Here is a 20,576-nt window from a genome sequence, read left to right as displayed (position 1 = left end):
AAACAGAATAAAAATTCCAAGATTTAATACTATGCAAACAGGGGGGGGCGGGGGGCCGTGGCTTAGTGGTTAGCACGTTTGCCTCACACCTCCAGGGTTGGGGGTTCGATTCCCACCTCCGCCTTGTGTGTGTGGAGTTTGCATGTTCTCCCCGTGCCTCAGGGGTTTCCTCCGGGTACTCCGGTTTCCTCCCCCGGTCCAAAGACATGCATGGTAGGTTGATTGGCATCTCTGGAAAATTGTCCGTAGTGTGTGATTGCGTGAGTGAATGAGTGTGTGTGTGTGTGTGTGTGTGCCCTGCGATGGGTTGGCACTCCGTCCAGGGTGTATCCTGCCTTGATTCCCAATGACGCCCGAGGTAGTTCGGATAAGCGGTAGAAAATGAATGAATGAATGAATGAATGAATGAATGAATGAATAAATACTATGCAAATATTTACAATGCCAAAAAATTCTAAATCCAGTTCCCATCTTCTCCTATTTTTTTGCTGATATCTAAAGCCATTTTAATGCCGACATCCTTTGTGACATCCTGTGTATCGGACTGGTGTGATCTCTAGTTCTGTTCTATCCGGACCAAACACTGGCTTAAAGAAATTCCAAAATACCTTTACTAAAGTGCTTGACAAACACTAAACCAGCTCTCCCGAAGTCTGAACTGTGAGAAAACCCTTAATTAGCATCTCCCTCCTCATTACATCATCAGTGCGCCGTTTGCATTTGACCCACGGTTGGACATGAGCCAGCAGGAAGCGAGACGGCCGAAAGGCTTGTGATTTTTCACCAGTATCTTGAGAGGGACTAGAAGCGATGCTAGGAAGAGAAAACAATAAAGGACGTTATATGAGGGTGGAGATAAGGACGAAGGAAACCCGCTGAATAGAATGGCATCTGGCCAGACCAATTCTCTGCGGAGTCACTGCTGCCATTTAAACGTCGTAGAATCGGAGACGCCTGCAAAGATAGCGGGTAAACAATGCCTGCTGTGAAAAGCTCAAAGCAAGACAGGGTGAAATGTAATACAGGCCTTGGGTTTTAATCTGGGGTTGCCGTCATCTGATAGATTGAGTGTGTTTGTAGACGGTAAACAAGTCGTTCTCTACGTTATGATCCACTCATGAAAGCAAAGTGCAACTTCACTATATCCAACATTATCTGAGGATAAATACATAGGGTATAAAAACATATAAAATAACTATGAATGAAAAACTACACAGTCTTAAAGCCCACAGTGTCTACTTTCATATCAGCCATTAACCACCAATGAGTGGGACACGACAAAGACATTTTCATATAGTAGCCTAAATATTTTTATTCCAGACATGTAACATAGAAGAGGAAACCAAACAACCAAAACAAAGGATTAAACTATGGTCACTTCCGCAAGTTCAAACGTACAATCCCAACAGGGTTATTTATTTATTTCTTTGTTTCTTTTATGAATATGCCCATTTGTAGCTGTGCACAATAACACCACAAAACCACTCTTCCTCTGCTCAGCAGGATCAATGCTAACATGTGGCGAAAATATTCCAAAGTCCACCTAGTAACGTTTTCTTTCATGCTGCTCCAGCGACTCGACGTGCACATTTCTCCATAACAAACAAGGAAACGGTCTGACGTCACGGTGCTTATTTACAGCTGTTCCTCTGCTAGCACAGAGCAGGTTAAATCGCAGACTGCTTTTGGCTCTGCACTGCACATTAACATCTTCTGCTTCGACTTCTACAATGTCTTCTAGAGCACTACGTGACCAATAAGGAAACCATATCTGGTGTGGTAGCTCCTTGATTTATGGGTTAACTTCCATGACGATGGGTGTTAGGGAAGTTTGTGTAGCGCTGGTGGGATGTCACTGGTGTTTTTTTTCTTCAGTCAACCAGTTCAAAATAGGCTCAGCCTCTTGATATGAACTGATGACGGAGAAGATGAGTAACACCAGGGTTGATACCGTGTTTAGGATCCGTCACACTCTTGCAAACTGTAACTGAACACCATCCCTTTTCCCTCGTGTAGACGCTCCAGGAAGCAGTCATGTGACCAATTGATCCATAATGTGACCCCTAATGTGACCTAAAGGTCAAAACACGTCTGGACTAAAGGCATTAATAGTGAAGTACAGGATCCAAGACAACTGCATCATTCTAAAAAGGACCCAAACCATCAGATGATCTATTGAAAGCTACCTTACAGGATTTACCTGAGCCACATGATTTTATCTACATCTTCCACTTTCCCCAAAATGTAATCCTTGTCCACAGAGAGCTCTCGGTGCCGATTTACATTTTTCCTGCTTCCATATGGCTCAGGATATAACACAGGACAGAACCTTTCTTCGTAAATGACCGCTCCAAAGTGGGAAATGTGCTTTTATCTGCTGTCACAGCTGCGACCAAACAAACAAACAAATAAATAAAAAGTTTTAAATAATAGTTAGGGGGGCACGGTGGCTTAGTGGTTAGCACGTTCGCCTCACACCTCCAGGGTCGGGGTTCGATTCCCGCCTCCTCCTTGTGTGTGTGGAGTTTGCATGTTCTTCCCGTGCCTCGGGGGTTTCCTCCGGGTACTCCGGTTTCCTCCCCCGGTCCAAAGACATGCATGGTAGGTTGATTGGCATCTCTGGAAAATTGTCCGTAGTGTGTGAGTGAATGAGTGTGTGTGTGTGTGTGTGTGCCCTGTGATGGGTTGGCACTCCGTCCAGGGTGTATCCTGCCTCGATGCCCGATGATGCCTGAGATAGGCACAGGCTCCCCGTGACCCGAGGTAGTTTGGATAAGCGGTAGAAAATGAGTGAGAGTGTAAATAGTTATAAAAAATAAAAACCAGGCATGGGATAATGAATACTACTACATAACGAAGACTGAACTGTCTCTATGAAAACTGCTAAATAAAGACCGGTATGTTGGTATCATTCTTGTTACTTGTTTCCTTTTGACATGTTATTTTTTTTGTTCTATATATAAATAAGGACGTAAAAAAAGACTTGGCCAAAGTTTTCCAAATAAACATTTCTTTCATTTCTACAGTACCAGCAGCTTATTGGGATTCATTTCATGATGCTTTGATAACGGTGATATTTTTAGTGTAGGTTATCATGTGATGTGATAAAAAAAAAAAAAAAAAAAAAAAAAAAAAACAACGACATGAAACATCCGTAGTTGCCAGCTCTAGTGTTTAGAGATACAGCTGAGCTGCACTTTCTAACTGTATAAAGTTTCAAGTATAAAGTAGTTGAAACATTAGAGGCACACACATTGAGGCACTTTAGTGTCTTACTGTTCTGAAAGTCTCTCAAATAAATGATAAAAAATAAAGACAGAGAGGCTACGATCAGTAACAGTGAGCACCTACACGGTGTACCTAATAAAATGGCCAACAAGCATATGTATTTGTTAATTCCATTTAATATCGATGCCTTTACCGTTATTTAAAGAAGTGAAAATGGTTATTTTATTATCATGATATCTGGAGGATTATTTACATAAATTACAAATCCAGCATTTCATTTGTTTCTCTGATGCCGTGACGTGTCCGCGGAAAACGAGCATTTCCGACACTTCAGGTTGAAGGGAAGAGGTTTAAAAAGTCTGAAAGGAGCGTTCAGAACATGAGCAGCTCTGCAGTCAGGAACTGTTTGTGAATAAACACGCTGCATATTTACTCAAAACTTGGTCGGATTCTGATATGAAGAAAGATGCACGATGTTAGGAATGAAATAAGGAACTCTGACTGTAATTCAGCAAGAAAAAAAATGTAACACGTCGACCTCAGGTCCAATTTGTTAATAACTTTCTCATTAAAATAACCGTGAACAACATTTGTAAACTATTCCATTTAACACCATTGTAGACCTGTTTAACAGTTTGTTGTGGGTTTTGTTTTCAGTGTTGTCTCTAATAAACAGTAAGTAAAGGATACTTATGGTTAGCTTAGCTGATTGATAACTACATATTCTCGGTTTACCTTGACAGAAAGCGAGCATGCTAGAGGAAGGCTTCTCGATGCTGTCGGCTCAAATCCGAGAGTTCAGAAGGCTTGCGCAGATCTTCTGCTGGACGTTTTGTGTGAGAACTCGTATCTCGGATGTTAAAGTGTGCCAAGTCTAGGTTACAATGTTCGCTGCTTGACCCTGCTGTGTTTCAGCAGACAGCTTTGGCCTCGACGACTGTTTGTTTGGAGCCACAAGTAACAGTCTCTCACCAGCACCACCTGCTCTGTGGTTAAAGCACGGATTAGAGCTGCTGTTCCTCAGATAACACACACACACACACACACACACACACACACACACGGCACTCAGTCCCTCGGGTAACTGAGCCCAGTGCTCTCGTGTACCAACAGTTAATTGATTGTTGCCAAAAAAAAAAAAAACACTGTCCTACGGGGCAGCTTTTAACTCTCAGACCTTTCGAGGTCATTGCTCAGGTCAAACAGTGCTAAAGATTATTTTAAGCGTTTAAGAAAGATTATGAAGTTTTATCAAGTACTAAGAAGATAATTATGAGATAGAGGCTGGTTCTTAAGCAGTAAAGTGTAGTTGTAAGCAGTAATTTTGTGCAATAGAACAGAAATTCCTTGTTTTTAGATGTTCAGGAGCTCAGAAGCTGAGCTATTCTGAACAGATACACTGATCGATTTAAAAACACAATCCTGTGTCGTCTGTAGGAGAAAGAAGCAGCATGTTCACTTCTTTGTGAGGTTAAGGGGTCAGGGTCAGTCATGACAGAGCACGCTGGGGTAGAGAAGGTTAAAGACCATGTTCATGGTGCTGTGGCTTGAACCCCACAACCTTCTAACCCAGAACCTCCACCTCTGAGCCTCCACCACTGTCCCCGTACAATACGACTGGACTCCATAGCCTGCATCTAAACAATCCGAATCTGTTCGCTTTCTGTTTGATACCAAAAAGCCGATCCGTCATACAAACACTGAGCGTTGTCATGCTTAATGTTACCATCAGGAAACAATCAAGACACTTTCATTCTTTTGACATCGACGAGATAAAAAGTAAACGTATTTATGACAGAATGTTTCAGTTGCCGTTCATTTTTAGTGTTGTTACTTCTGCATAAAGATTTTTAGATTATTGTTATATAAACACTAGGGACCCAGCTATATTCTCTGTCCACTTTATTAGGAACACTTACAAATCTTATCTAATCTTTGCAGCAGAACAATAAAAAAAGGAAATATGATACTACTAATAATAATAATAATAATACATGCCGGTACAGGTCAAGAGCTTCGGTGTACAACAAAAACAAAAGAATGAGTGATGCCGTTCCAATACTTTTGGAGAGTATAATCCTGTTTAATTTGCACTAATACAAATTTATATAAGACCATTTTTCCTTTCTGAGTATGAGCTCCTGCTATACTGTAAGCTCATACTCAGAAAGGAAAAATGGTCTTATATAATTTCGTAATAGTGCAAAAGCTACCAAGTTTTAAACTGTCAAGTCTCTTAATATGTAAATGTCTAATCTTATTAGCTACAGTATATAAATGCTGTCGGAGTTATAAAATAGATCCTCCAGTATTTTCATTTCTTATTTTGCTGGTATAAACCAGGTGCTGATCCCGAGTACGGTGTCAGTGCCGTCTCTAGTCGTTGTTTGTTGTTTTGTGTCGGCATGCTATCTTTGTGTGTCATTAGTTGCGCCTGAGTAAATCTGGGAACGACCAAAAATACTTCCTCAGAACATCGGCCAAACAGAGCTTCCACACAGAATCTGTGCTCCCTGAAGAGATGCTCGGCTGCAGCCGTGTTTTCGAAGCTTTGCTCTTCGAGCCACATGGGAGGTGCGACTAGATACTGATCCGAGCCCAGCCTGCCTTTTTGTCTTACACAAACAAGATCAAGCATTTGGGTCCAAGAAGCTGATCAGCTACAATCACAACTAGTGCTGCTACTATCTGTCAGGAGGGCTGGGCAAAGTCACTCATACCGTACGATATAATACTGATATCATCATGATGAATTAATGTGTGGATTATCATAATGTCTTCCTTTCTTTCTTTTACTACATAATAAATGACTATGAATAATTTCTGAAGGATAAATGAACGCGTCTCCTGGCGGTTTGTTAGAAGATCTACATAGATATCTTGATGCATATAAAGTATCATAGAAACGTATTAAACGAGTTCATTACAATTGTTATATTATTACGATTTTACTGACGACTTTGTAGTACGGCGCCTGGAGACGTGCGGACATAAAATCACTGCATGTGTGAAAGCAGCCTCGTTTGTCAGTCGCTCGTCTGGATATTACAGATATTATAACAAAGGAGAACTAGATTTGTAAAGTTCGTCGCAACAAACTTTGATGTTGGCTTTTTGGAGGCAAGTGGACATAAGGGTCAGTGTTACATTTGGAAGCAAGTAGACAAAAAGCTAGGGTGCCAAAACATTTGGAGGTAAGTGGAGACGAGCATGTGACGTCATCAGAATACCTGTGAGGAAGTTCCCCTCATTGTTCTGAGTGTTTTGATATGTCACATGTCCATGTTGTAAAAAGCTTTTGATTTTGCATATTTTGGGGGCGGGGCTGCGGCACAACCGAAAGGCCAGTCGGTACACCGATTTAAACCTTTGTTCAGAGTCTCACCCTAAAGGAGCTGGTCGAGTTTGGTGTAGATAGTTCGAAAGCTTGCCGAGTTATAAACCTCCAAAGTTTATAATGGGAGTCTATGGGAAAAAAGGCCACTTTGAGACCCGGTACCGGAAGTACCGGTACTCGGATCGCTTAGAACAGTAAAAGCAACAAACTTCAGACCAGGTTCTACAACATATCCGAATTTGGTGCATGTGGCTCGAAAGCCCTAGGAGGAGTTACTCTTGATCAATTTTTGTCTAAGCTGAAATAGGAAAACAGAATGTTGGTTTCTACAAAGCGACATAATAAAATCTACAGTATTTTGCTGTGTACAGACTCGGCCGCATAGTTTCACATGAGATCTCAGCATATATTATGGCAAGAAATCCTGCCATAGAATACAATTAAAAACACTTACACGTGGAAATTTACAAGGTATATAGTTATTGCTCCTTCCGTAACCTCTTTCCACAGGGACCCGACGTTCATACGATGCCAATTAACGTCCATACACCAGAGAGATCATCTAGTTCTCGTTTCCCACTCACACTATTACATAATAAAGAGAGCTGATCGCTTTCATGCATCTTTAAATACAGTCACAAACACACAATAGGCACATGACGATGCTGATGAGGACAATAGAGGACACGAGGACGGGTTAACAGGGGCCTGGAGACATGTGTGTAGCCTGTGCTTTATATTCGTTATAGTGACTCCAATGTGTCGTCTATGGTGCCTTTGGCTAGACGGACATAGTCACAAAGCAGCTTTCTAGAAATCCGTATCCAAATTTATCCCGGAAAAGCATGACAAACACAGCGAAACTCCTTACAGCGATCCAAGGCTCTTCTGTGGTCTAGATTCCTGAAACTCAAAGCTGAATAGTTTGTCCTGATGTTTAATTTTTATATTTTGTCTTCATATCGTTCCAGTGTTCTGTTTCGCACTTGTGATAGCTCTGTTCAATGTCAGGAGGGGGAAAAAAATGAAAGAAGTGTTCACTCTTACTGGTGTTCAGTTCACTGAATTATCCACAAAGCACTCCTGAACCCATGCAGGCGTTTTGTATTGATAATCTTTTCACCCATTTTAAAAAATAGAAATTGTTATATAACGTGATATAATTTCAAGAGATGACATTGTCCATATTGTGAGATCAGATTTCGCCCAGCCCTACTTGCATGTAACACAGCAACGTGTGTGTGTTTTGGCCTGGAGAATGGAAAAGAAATTACGTAAGCTTACGTAAGCTTAGTTAGATTAGTATTAATCACATTTCCTTGTGGATAATAACCACAGTCATATCAGCGTTTTCAGTGGTCGTGCTTAAAGGGTAGACGACGTGTAGGAAAGGAGGAAGTGTGAACAGCAGAAATCTGTGAAACTATTTTCTGAAAAACAAATATATCCTAATTCTGATCCAGGACTGACTCAGAAGAAAGAGAGAAACCTTCTTCCAGTATTGTTTTGCATTAGTTAAGACTCATGTTTGTTTATTAAGATTAGGACTTAACAGTTAGTCGAGTCATCCTTTACAGTTAGTCCCTCCAGGATTTAATGCAAAATCTATCAAACTCAACACCATTCAGAGAAACTCTGAATTCGGTACAAGACGTGTCGGGTCACGTCATCAAAACACACATTCGGCCAAAGCCCTGTTCAGCTCGTGTGTGTTGAACATGACGTTACATGGGTCTCTTCACTGGTAACACCAAGGGCTTGTACCCAAAAAAAAAAACCCATAAGAAACTACAAGATGTATCACAATTTCAAAGTGCTTAATAAAACAAATCAAGCAAATGAGCAGTTAATAATAATAATAATAATAATAATAATAATAATAATATTATTGTTGTTATTATTAATACCTGTAAATACAGCACTAGACGTATTTCTAACTATTAAAGAATCAATTCAAAAGCTATAGTAGATATAGTATAGTAGCTGAGCTCAGTTAATTGGGTTCAAGGTTTGAATAATTCCCACCAATATTCACAAAGCTCCGCCCACAAGCTCTACAGTGACCAATACAACACTGTCAATTAAATGATTGACAGGTGACATCCAAACACAAACGTAGACCCAAGATCTTAAACTTTTGCAAAGGCCACGGAATAATCTATATATATTTATATATTTTTAATCATGTTCTACATGAACAAGTAAAGAATTGAAAAACAAATCGACCCGTGCACTTTTACACGATCTGGCAACATACTGAAAGCTCCAGTGTTGCATAAAGGACAACAAGCAGCTTGATTGTTTTTTATTTATTTAAAGACGGTTCCAGAGAATCAGGAGCATTAATAAAACAGCTAGGGAGAAACACAAACACGTGGCAAAAACAAACAATTAGCAACAAACATCATCATTGTACAGCTACCTCCTCGGTGTTGCCAGATATTAATAATTTACCTTTTACATAACACTAAATGCCTTCTGTTTTGCGCTTCTAAATGCACAAGACGCCACGTGACATATTTCCGTTTACATTTAATCAAATCCCGTGTCATCAGCAAGATTTGTTTTATTTGTTTATTTAATTTTAAACGCGCTATCTGGCAACCCGGTGTAAGCCGCTAGCGACAGTAGGGTCTGTAATTCCGCAGCTGCGCGTGAGCTGCCTGATGCCATGGCAACCCCGAGTGCCTGTCTATATCCACCGTAGACAGGTGTGTGCTTTGGTGTGTGTCGTTATAATCACACACTCACACACTATAAACTGCTCACAATTAAAAAACAGTACATTTACAACGCTTTACGACCCCCCCAAGTCTTTAATACACTCACATACCGAGTACGGTCTGAGCATTTAGGATTAAAACGCGTGAAGGTGTTTGTGTTGCCTAGGGGAAAAAAAAGAAGAAAAAAACGCTTTACTTACACTAGAGAGATGTTATTTCCCCCAACTTGTCACGATCGCCGCATTGCACAAACGATTAGTTCACTATTAACACCATTATGATTTGTCCTTTTGCACGCGCACTGGTTCAAGCAAAGGTTTTAACCGACAAAATGGAGCAGTGAGCAAAATGAGGAAAAGTCAGCAGGAGCACAAACAGAGAGTGTAACCCAGGTTCGGCTCTTTCGGATAGGACAAGATAGAAAGTATCTCTCTCTCTCTCTCTCTCTCTCTCTCTCTCTCCGCCCTCACCTTTCCACATTACCAAGCATCAGCAGCGCCCTCTACAGGCTACAGGGCTACAGCTGTGATCGAAAGCTAATGGCTAATGTTTGTACTATTTAGTGCATAACTTACTACAGCTATAGTGTGTTATTCCTCTTACACCACAGCATTTTTCCCACAAGAATTAAAATGTTAACTGACATTAATGACAGACTCTTCATATTTTAAGGGTTTATAGTTATATTTAATGTTGTGTAACATCCATAAGACATGTTAGTTCCTGTTGCTGTTTGAGTTATAAACACACCACCTGAGACATAAGAGGAAGAACCCTTAAGAGGAACCAGACTCAAAAGGTGAAGCTATCTTCATATAGGTGTGTGATTATAAATCATTTCCTTTATGCGTCTGTATATAGTCAGGTGGAGTTGTGTATCTAGGAGATTTTGAGCAACTTATTAGTCACTTATTCTCACTCACTCACTTTCTATCGCTTATCCGAACTATTCTCGGGTCACGGGGAGCCTGTGCCTATCTCAGGCGTCATCGGGCATCAAGGCAGGATACACCCTGGACGGAGTGCCAACCCATCGCAGGGCACACACACAATAAGATCACACACACACACTCTCATTCACTCACACAATCACACACTACGGACAATTTTCCAGAGATGCCAATCAACCTACCATGCATGTCTTTGGACCGGGGGAGGAAACCGGAGTACCCGGAGGAAACCCCCGAGGCACAGGGGAGAACATGCAAACTCCACACACACAAGGCGGAGGCGGGAATCGAACCCCCAACCCTGGAGGTGTCAGGCGAACATGCTAACCACTAAGCCACCGTGCCCCCCTAGTCACATTAATTTCTCAATTTGTTTTAAATTCCTTGCTGACAAACTATCCTATATTCAAGGGTGGACGCCTGTATTCAAAACACACCACAGGAACATCAGTTCAAAGCCAGCGACATAGTTTCCGAGTGGCTCTATCTGCGTATCTCCATGTAGTCCATGTGGGATCATCAGCAGTAGTGTGCACCACTGAGATGAGACTCCAACCAGAAGTAGGGCATCAGGATGGATCAAGCAGGTCCAGAAAGAAGAAGCAGTCAGGAACACACTGGGAGACTGGGAATAGCATTGTAGCTCGACAGAGCGAGAGAGTATACGAGGTTTGCTTATGATCGTTTAATGTTTAAGGACAATGCACTCGTGCAAAGTGCAGGTAGGGCCAGCAAAGCCAGAAGGTGATACAGACATGAGGGCTTCCTGGTACATAAAATGTCTAGCAACTCCATCGTCATCAATCCTGAGTGAATGTATCTGAGTAGAGATCATGTTGAGCATCTACAAGTCCATCTGTATGAACTGTTATTATGGAAACGACAAAATATTAGAACCAAACGTTCATATTTACTTGATGTTCATGTTACAGCTGGTATTTCTTTCAAACTAATGCACCCTCACAATTGAGAATTCAGCTGTGTTTTGGTATGCTGCTTAACTGAGCCCACATATCTAAGTCAGGGTGAGAAGGAACAACAGAATGAAGTATCTTCACTTAACTATGTTTAAGGTTATGCCATGTTGTTTTGCTCCACCAAAATTTATAGTCAAGAGCAGCTGCTGATTGTGATAGATGAGAGGCCAATGATGAAACCAGTGATCGCTGTCACTGCAAAGCCTGACAAGGCCATGTCCAAGACTTGCCAGATAGTAGGAATAAGATCAATCTATCTGGTGCTTGATGCCCAGTAATATATATGGTAGCCAGAGTGGGTCTGATAAGAGCATTAATGTCTGAAATAGTATCTGCAGTGGTCAAGTAAGAAGGTGCATCAGGTCTTCTTGGTATATTGTCCAAATATAACCCAAGAGACCATCAACTTTATGGCTTTTGGGTGTGGCAGTTTATGATGCTTCCATTTTTGTCTACTTCTGATGTTTTTCTACATTTTTCTACATGCCTTATGGCTCTAAAAAAAAAAGCTCAAAGTTCATGTTGATGAGAACACCAACAGTCAGGATTGATGAAACTAGATTTTTTTTAGAAGAGAAGAAAACTAAATGTGAAAGTTAAATGGGGAGAGTTTCAAAAATAAGAAAAGGATGCAAAGCATGAAAAAGCTCACCTCCAGAGGGCCAACAAGTTGACCTGGCTCAATTTGTCCATCAATTACCTGTTCGATCCTCTGCACCACTCAAAGAATGTCCACAAGGTGCTGAAGGAGAACTGTCTGAAAGTTCAAGACAACAAGCAAATAGCCAGAGGTTTCTGAATCCGTCAAGCCATGGTGTAACAGGGATGTATCACCATCTGGGGTTGGATTGAGGAACAAGAATGAATCACCAGGTCTGGTACCACGTTCCAACGACCCTTATCTTCTCAGATTTCCCATTTCAATAAAGGCCAAGCAGGAGTGAGCCAAATGCCCTTGAGTCAATTCTCAAACCTGACAGCTGGACAAGATGCTAGAAATGGTTTGAGAGACCATGAGGCTGTGTACATTTATTGGCCACTTGAGTCTGGGCTAAAGTAGATGGTCAAACATATCATAAGCCTCCAAGTGAAAGTACTGTAGATGTGGATGTTCTCAATGATACAGTCAAGATGCCCAATCAAGATTGCAGTCCTGGCTTTAGTCTTTGGGACCAAATGACCTAATCCTTGCACAGATAATCAGGATAGGGCTCTTTTTAGCATGTTGAGTTATTGTTTTGCTTGCATACCTGATTATGCTGGAAACCTCTAACATATTACTCCAAGCACCTTGACCCTGTCCTGTAAGGACACTGCATAAAAGATCTCCGGTTGCTACAGAGAAGCAGTGCTTTGCACGTCTGCTTTAGTTTCCTTGTATGAACCTGACGCACAGGACACACCATATGATGTTCACATCATCTATCAAGTGCCCCATTTTAATCCATCTACTTTCTCACCACCATCAAGACTGCCAAATGACCTGATGTGACAGATTTTTCTAATCTTAATGCTGTCTACATTTACTTTGTTGATTATTCTAGTTGGTGGTTGCCTGATGATTCACCTTCATTACACAGACCACTTTCGGTGAGTTGTCCACCCTCACAAAAGTATGTATTCTAGTGGAAGGAAAAACATTTTTGTTATGAATGTCATCACTGTATGAATAATACTGGTGTCCTATATAAACACAGGGGGTTTCTTACTTGTCTGGCAAGCACTCTGCACAGCACACAAAATTTTTATCATGAATTTATTTAATGCTTTTGTTCTGCTTCCCAAATATATTTGTGTGTGTAAGTGCGTTGCTCACACAGGTGACATGTGAAATGTAGGAACGCACTGGCCGATTTAATAGCCAAACATAGTGCTCACATGTATAAACCTTTCAGATGTTGATGCAATCTTACTGGCTTCAATTATCTGCTCTCTTACTGCAAGCTGAAATAATAGAAAGCACACTTTAGAATTGACCTGAAGAACAGATCATCAAAATCAGCTTTTCTATATTTGCCCAAAATTACTCAAATGATGTGTGACCTATATATCTAAGTGAGGGAAGGAAGACATGGTAAATATGCTATTATTATTATTATTTCTTCAGTACTTACAGTGCCTTGCAAAAGTATTCATACCCACATTTTGACACGTTACAACACAAAGTGGCACATAATTGTGAAGTGGAAGGAAAATGATAAATGGTGTCCAATTTTTTTTTACAAATAAATATCTGAAAAGTGTGGTGTGCATTTGTATTCTGCCCCACTGTGTCAATACTTTGTTGAACCACCTTTTGCTGCAATTACAGCTGCAGGTCTTTTGGGGTATGTCTCTACCAGCTTTGCACATCTAGAGAGTGAAATTTTTGCCTATTCTTCTTTGCAAAACAGCTCAAGCTCAGTCAGATTGGATGGCGAGCGTCTGTGAACAGCGATTTTCAAGTCTCACCACAGATTCTCAATTGGATTTAGGTCCAGACTTTGACTGGGCCATTCTAACACATGAATATGCTTTGATCTAAACCACTCCATTGTAGCTCTGGCTGTATGTTTAGGGTCATTGTCTTGCTTGAAGGTGAACCTCCGCCCCAGTCTCAAGTCTTTTGCAGACTCTAACAGGTTTTTATCTAAGAATGCCCTGTATTTGGCTCAATCCATCTTCCCATCAAATCTTCCCTGTCCCTGCTGAAGAAAAGCATCCCCACAACATGATGCTGCCACCACCATGTTTCACAGTGGGGATGTTGTGTTCAGGGTGATGTGCAGTGTTAGGTTTCCGCCACATATAACGTTTTGAATTTTGGCCAAAATGTTCAATTTTGGTATCATATGACCAGACCACCTTCTTCCACATGCTTGCTGTGTCCCCCACATGGCTTGTCGCAAACTGCAAACAGGATTTTTTATGGCTCTCTTTCAACAATGGCTTTCTTCTTGCCACTTATCCATAAAGACCAGATTTGTGGAGTGCACGACTAACAGTTGTCCTGTGGACAGATTCTCCCACCTGAGCTGTGGATCTCCGCAGAACCATGGGTTACTCCAGAGTAACCATGGGCCTCTTGGCTGCTTCTCTGATTAATGCTCTCCTTGCACGGCCTGACAGTTTAGGTGGACGGCCATGTCTTGGTAGGCTTGCAGTTGTGCCATACTCTTTCCATTTCCGGATTATGGATTGTACAGTGCTCCGTGAGATGTTCAAGGCTTGGGATATTAATTTATAACCTTCTCCACAACTTTATCCCTGACCTGTCTAGTGTGTTCTTGGGTCTTCATGATGCCGTTTGTTCACTAATGATCTCTAACCCACTTCTGAGGGCATCACAGAACAGCTGTATTTATACTGAGATTAAATTACACACAGTTGCACTCTATTTACTAATTAGGTGACTTCTGAAGGCAGTTGGTTTCACTGGATTTTAGTTAGGGGTATCAGAATAAAGGGGGCAGAATACAAATGCACACCACACTTTTCAGATATTTATTTATTTATTTGGACACCATTTATCATTTTCATTCCACTTCACAATTATGTGCCACTTTCTTTCTGTCTATTTCATAAAATCCCAGTAAAATACATTTTTCTTTGTGGTTGTAACGTGTCGAAATGTGAAAACATTCGATGGGTATGAATACTTTTGCAAGGCACTGTAGCATCAGTTCTGAGATATACAGATATTTGGGAGTCTAAAGAGTTTACCAGATAACAACAAAACAATCTCACCTGGTGGACAAACACAAACTAAATAAACTGTATTTTGTTATACGTTTTTTTATGTGTTTGACGTTGTCATTTGCCTTCAACTGGGAAATGCCTTATACTTCCGGTGTGTAAAACGTCGTTAGTGTAAGTGCATAGTGTGTAGTATGTTATTCTACACAAATACACATAAGTAAACATTTTGCATGGTTATTTAAAAAAAAATGTGTGTATATATATAATTGTTAAATCCTTCAATATATTCCCAAACAACTGAAAGAAGAAGAAACAATTAAATGTATCACAATTAAAATAAGAGATAAATACATTTTACCAGGGGGCACGGTGGCTTAGTGGTTAGCACATTCGCCTCACACCTCCAGGGTTGGGGGTTCGAGTTTCCTCCCCCGGTCCAAAGACATGCATGGTAGGTTGATTGGCATCTCTGGAAAATTGTCCGTAGTGTGTGATTGCGTGAGTGAATGAGTGTGTGTGTGTGTGTGTGTGTGTGTGTGTGTGTGTGTGTGTGTGCCCTGCGATGGGTTGGCACTCCGTCCAGGGTGTATCCTGCCTTGATGCCCGATGACGCCTGAGATAGGCACAGGCTCCCCGTGACCCGAGGTAGTTCGGATAAGCGGTAGAAGATGAATGAATGAATGAATACATTTTACCTAGTGCTTTATTTGAATACATAATTGTATTACATCCGTAAAAACCAAGCAAATAAGTAATTCTTAAAAATATTTATTTAAATATTGATTTAAAAAAGGGTTTGTTAATGGACACAGTTATACATTTATTCACTGTATAAATAAGAGATGGGTTTCCTTGTTACACATCCTACAAATGACTAAAGTGACTAGAATTGCCTCTTCATCCTGATTGGTTGTTTGTTGGTGGTCCACATGATGTTGCTTTTCTCTGAGGATCCTAAGATACTGGAGTTTCTTCTCTGAATAAATATGTTATTTACAGCTACTGGAGAACTCATCGAATGATAAAATGTGTTGATTTGAATGTGTGAAACCCAACTTTTAGGATTAACTTTAAAGCCTCCAGTGCATTATTCTAATAACCAATTTTCAAATCCACAGCTGGAGGTGCTGGGTGCAAATTGTGCTTGGAGCGTGTTCATGCTTGTACTTTGTGAAAATCAGCACAGCAACACGTACGTTTCAGTGGCCCGAACCGATAACGGGACCTCTAGGACATGTTGTGTCTGTAGCTCACGTCTAATAATAAGTGAATAAGTGAAACATACATGTGAGTAGGAGGACGGTGGATGGTCAGGGGCTGTGTCCATTAATTCCCACAGCCAGACGGACCGCATGTTAGACAGCATGTCACATGACCTTGTCACATGTCTCACTGAGTACTCACACAGATTCTGTTCTGTTTCCCCTAATCACCACAACAACAACAACAACAACAACAACAACAAAGGTTCCTCAGTGGTTTTGTGGATACATAAGTATTCATTACTTCCTAAAGGAGGAACTCTCACTAATGAGAAAAAAGCTCTCTCATATTGGGTCATATAAGGTATAAATGGGTGCAAAGACCTCAGTGGGTCTTTGGGTACTTAGGGGTACTTAGCCTACTATCATATTCTGTAGATATCCTACAGTTCTTTTCAGACATTTTGTGCCATTCTTTCTGTCACGTTTGAAATGAGCTTTCCAGCAAGTGCCTCAATGGTTTTGGCGAGTTACAGTGGCGGTAAGGTAAATATAGAAACCTTATGGCGATAAGGTAAATATAGAAACCTTATGGCGATAAGGTAAATATAGAAACCTTATCGTGTCTACAGAGCGACAAGTTGAAGAACATTCATTCATTCATTCATTTTCTACCGCTTATCCGAACTTCTCGGGTCATGGGGAGCCTGTGCCTATCTCAGGCGTCATCGGGCATCAAGGCAGGATACACCCAAGTTGAAGAACACTTTATGATTTTAATCTTCCAAATTGACAAAGAACACACATGTAAATAAGGTAGCTTTGAACTCTTCACAGAATGCTGCAGAATGTTCCTGCTTTAATATGGCATGTGACCTGTATGTTAATGAGCTGAGGAGTTTAGACTGAAGTGTGGATTGCATTTTGATAGATTTCTACAGCTGCATGTGCGAATCACCTAATCAAACACACTGTGCTAGACAGTTGACAAAGCTCAGCCAGCTGTTTTCCCGGACAGCTTAGCGGTGGTGAAATTAAGTGGTGCATTAAGGTGAAGGGGGAAGGTTGAGACCAAACCTGCTGCTTCTTACACAGCCTGCTATTGACAGTTTCTTTTGACACACTCAGCATTTGTGTCTTTGACCTGATACTGACAAATCTATACACGTTTGTTTTACTATTGCTGATTTTTTTTATTTTTTTTTTTATTAATCAAATCTGGTCTCTGATAATTAAGAATTAACTTGAATTAACTAAGTATCTTGGAAAACTAACTACAGATCCTTCTGTCTCTTCATGTAATCCGAGACAGACTTGATTATGTTGAGGTCAGGGGTCTGTGGGGCAAAACCATCACTTCCAGGACAAGATAGTTCTTATTGACATTGGCTGTTTGTTTGGGGTCGTTTTCCTGCTGCAGAATAATTTTGGGGCAAATCAGGAGTACTGCATTTTGGATAAGTATCTGTCTGTAGTTCTCAGCCCTGCTGAAAAATCCAGCATAAACCAGCATGAATTCCATGATGGTCCAGGCTGGTTTTTACTGGTTCATGCTGGTATAGTGCTGGTCAGTGCTGGTATAGTGCTGGTATAGTGATGGTCAGTGCTGGTATAGTGCTGGTATAGTGCTGGTGTTATCAAGCAAAATGGGGCTGGTGTACTGGTTAACCAGTATGATCTTTCTGGAATGAGATTTATGGGAACAACCTTTATTTTTGCTTGTGTATGTTTCTATGTAACACATTAATATAAGATTAAAACACAAAATAAAACGCCACCTTCTGGCAGGCGCTACAGAACTCTGCTCACTAAAACTGCCAGACACAGGAACAGTTTCTTTCCCCAGGCAATCACCCTGATCAACAACTCACTATAATTAATTAATAATTAATTATATTCACTGCTTCTTATCATAAGTACTGCATTATCAGGACTGTCAGTCATCACATCATCTGTATATTACACACTACTGCTGTTGTATATTGTACAAAAGCATAATATTACACAATATTGTTATTTGCACTCCCACACTTTATGTACATAACTGATCTGTCATATTCTATATACATATTTTATACATTTTATTCATTCTATATTCATATTTTATACTCATTCTGTCTATATTGTATCCCATCGTCTGCATTGTCTTGTATAGTTTGTATAGTATTGTGTATGTCTGTACTTTTGAGAGTCACAAACTGCTGGAACCAAATTCAACACACTTGGCCAATAAATCTGATTCTGATTCTTATATATTTAATTATAAGTGTGTTATTTCTTTTGCTCCCTCTTTTGAATAAAATTACAAAGCTCAATGAGGGAAGCAGCATATAAATCATACAGAATGATGGTTTTTGAAAGATTTATATATATATATATATATATATATATATATAATAATCCATAAATAATCCATTTGTCTCAATTAATAGTTAAGTTTGAGGTTTTTTAGTAAAGCGGTAATGTGGACAGATATTACCCAGCATCACCGTTGCTATGCAACTATGTAACTATGAGTAACTATGAGTAACTATGAGTAACTATGAGCAACTATGAGCAACTATGTTCACGAAGGTAAATGTGGTTCCTGCACTTTCCAAAAATAAATCTCGCAATGTTTTCGACTACATTATATACCTTACAGTGTTTATCGAAATTAGTATAAGTGCACGTGTTCCAGATCATCATGTTTTTGCCACAGTAATTAGGATTTTGTTTTGGGGTAAATAAAAAGCTTCCGCTTCTACACGACGAATCTGCTGATCACTGGGAATCAGAATGTTTGCATACGTGAGGTACCTGGATGACGGCTGTACGCTATTTGTTTCATTCATTCATTTTCTACCGCTTATCCGAACTACCTCGGGTCACGGGGAGACTGTGCCTCAGGCATCATTGGGCATCAAGGCAGGATACACCCTGGACGGAGTGCCAACCCATCGCAGGGCACACACACACTCTCATTCACTCACGCAATCACACACTACGGACAAATTTCCAGAGATGCCAATCAACCTACCATGCATGTCTTTGGACCAGGGGAGGAAACCGGAGTACCCGGAGGAAACCCCCGAGGCACGGGGAGAACATGCAAACTCGACACACACAAGGTGGAGGCAGGAATCGAACCCTGACCCTGGAGGTGTGAGGCGAATGTGCTAACCACTAAGCCACTAGCTTTCAACTAGCGATATTAAGTAGTGATATTAAGTAGTGATGGCGAAATGAAGCTTTCTTGAAGCAGTGAAGCTTTCCAAATCAGAGCTCGATGAGGAACTCTGCTGGTGAAACAACGTATTAATTTTAGAAGCAAAAATTAATGGATTGACAACTAAAGGATAGATTAATAAATAAATGAATCAATATATTAAATACAAATGAGAGTGTGTGTGCCCTGCGATGGGTTGGCACTCCATCCAGGGTGTATCCTGCCTTGATGCCCGATGACGCCTGAGATAGGCACAGGCTCCCCGTGACCCGAGGTAGTTCGGATAAGCGGTAGAAGATGAATGAATGAATGAATATATTAAATACATGACCAAAGCATATTATATTGCATACGCATGGTAACTCCAAACAAAAATGTAATAAAGATAACTTTTTCTATGGTGAATGTGGACATTTTGACTGTTTTTAGAAAAAAATCAAACTCATGAATGTTGAAGGTACATAAGAGCAGACACTTTTACACGATTATAAATCTGCCTTACAGACTACTGTACTGTAGGCTAGATAGATGCTTTGTGCTTAATGATGTTTTATTAACAATCAGCAGTCAGCAATCAGGCGTCCACCTGTTCAACAAGACTATATAGACACACAGTGGTGCAAAATAGTGCAAAACACAGAAGAAAAGTGACAGTACAGTGTTGATTGTTAACACCATATCAGAGACAGCCACGGGAAAGAAGCTATTTTTCAGTCTATTTGTTCTGGCTCTGAGACAACGGTAGCGTCTGCCCGATGGGAGAAGTGTAAAGTCCGTGGTTGGGGTGAGAGGGCTCTTTGATGATGCCCCTCGCCCTTCGCAAACAGCGTTTTTTGAAAATGTCCTCGAAGGTGGGTAGTTCAATACCAATGATTTGTTGGGCGGTTTTCACCACCCTTTGAAGGACTTTACGGTCTGAAGCTGTGCAGCTGCTGTACCACACTGAGATGCAGCTTGTGAGGATACTCTCAATGGTACAGCGGTAAAAGTTCTCCAGTATCCTGTAGCACAGACGAGACTTTTTAAGTCTCCTCAGAAAATATAGGTGCTGTTGTGCCTTTTTGATCAGGATGGAGGAGTTCAGAGACCAGGTGAGGTCCTCAGAGATGTGTATTCCAAGGAACTTGAAGCTGGGTACACGCTCAACAGCAGTTCCATTGATGTGAATTGGAGGATGAGTGTGATTGCCAGCACGTCTGAAATCCACAATGACCTCCTTGGTCTTTTTGGTGTTAAGTTCCTGGTTATTGTTCTCACACCACGCTACTAGGTG

At 40.7% G+C, this 20,576-nt stretch overlaps 1 protein-coding gene across 4 annotated transcripts in view; it reads right to left on the bottom strand.

The window, feature by feature from the left end:
- Positions 1-9,703, bottom strand: part of eps8a (epidermal growth factor receptor pathway substrate 8a) — a 63,598-nt gene extending 53,895 nt beyond the window's left edge. For 2 of the 4 annotated variants that reach the window (XM_060889837.1, XM_060889840.1), the window contains exon 1: positions 9,489-9,703. The gene's annotated coding sequence lies outside the window, so the exon portion shown is untranslated. Of the gene's footprint in view, positions 1-3,963; positions 4,270-9,488 lie in introns of those variants that run through there. The other 2 variants (XM_060889839.1, XM_060889838.1) reach the window with 2 other exon arrangements.
- Positions 9,704-20,576: the final 10,873 nt, after the last annotated feature.

This window comes from Tachysurus vachellii, chromosome 16, assembly GCF_030014155.1.
Source record: "Tachysurus vachellii isolate PV-2020 chromosome 16, HZAU_Pvac_v1, whole genome shotgun sequence".
NCBI lineage: Eukaryota > Metazoa > Chordata > Actinopteri > Siluriformes > Bagridae > Tachysurus > Tachysurus vachellii.
Note: the sequence above shows the minus strand (reverse complement) of the source record. Positions and strands in the feature narration are given on the sequence as shown.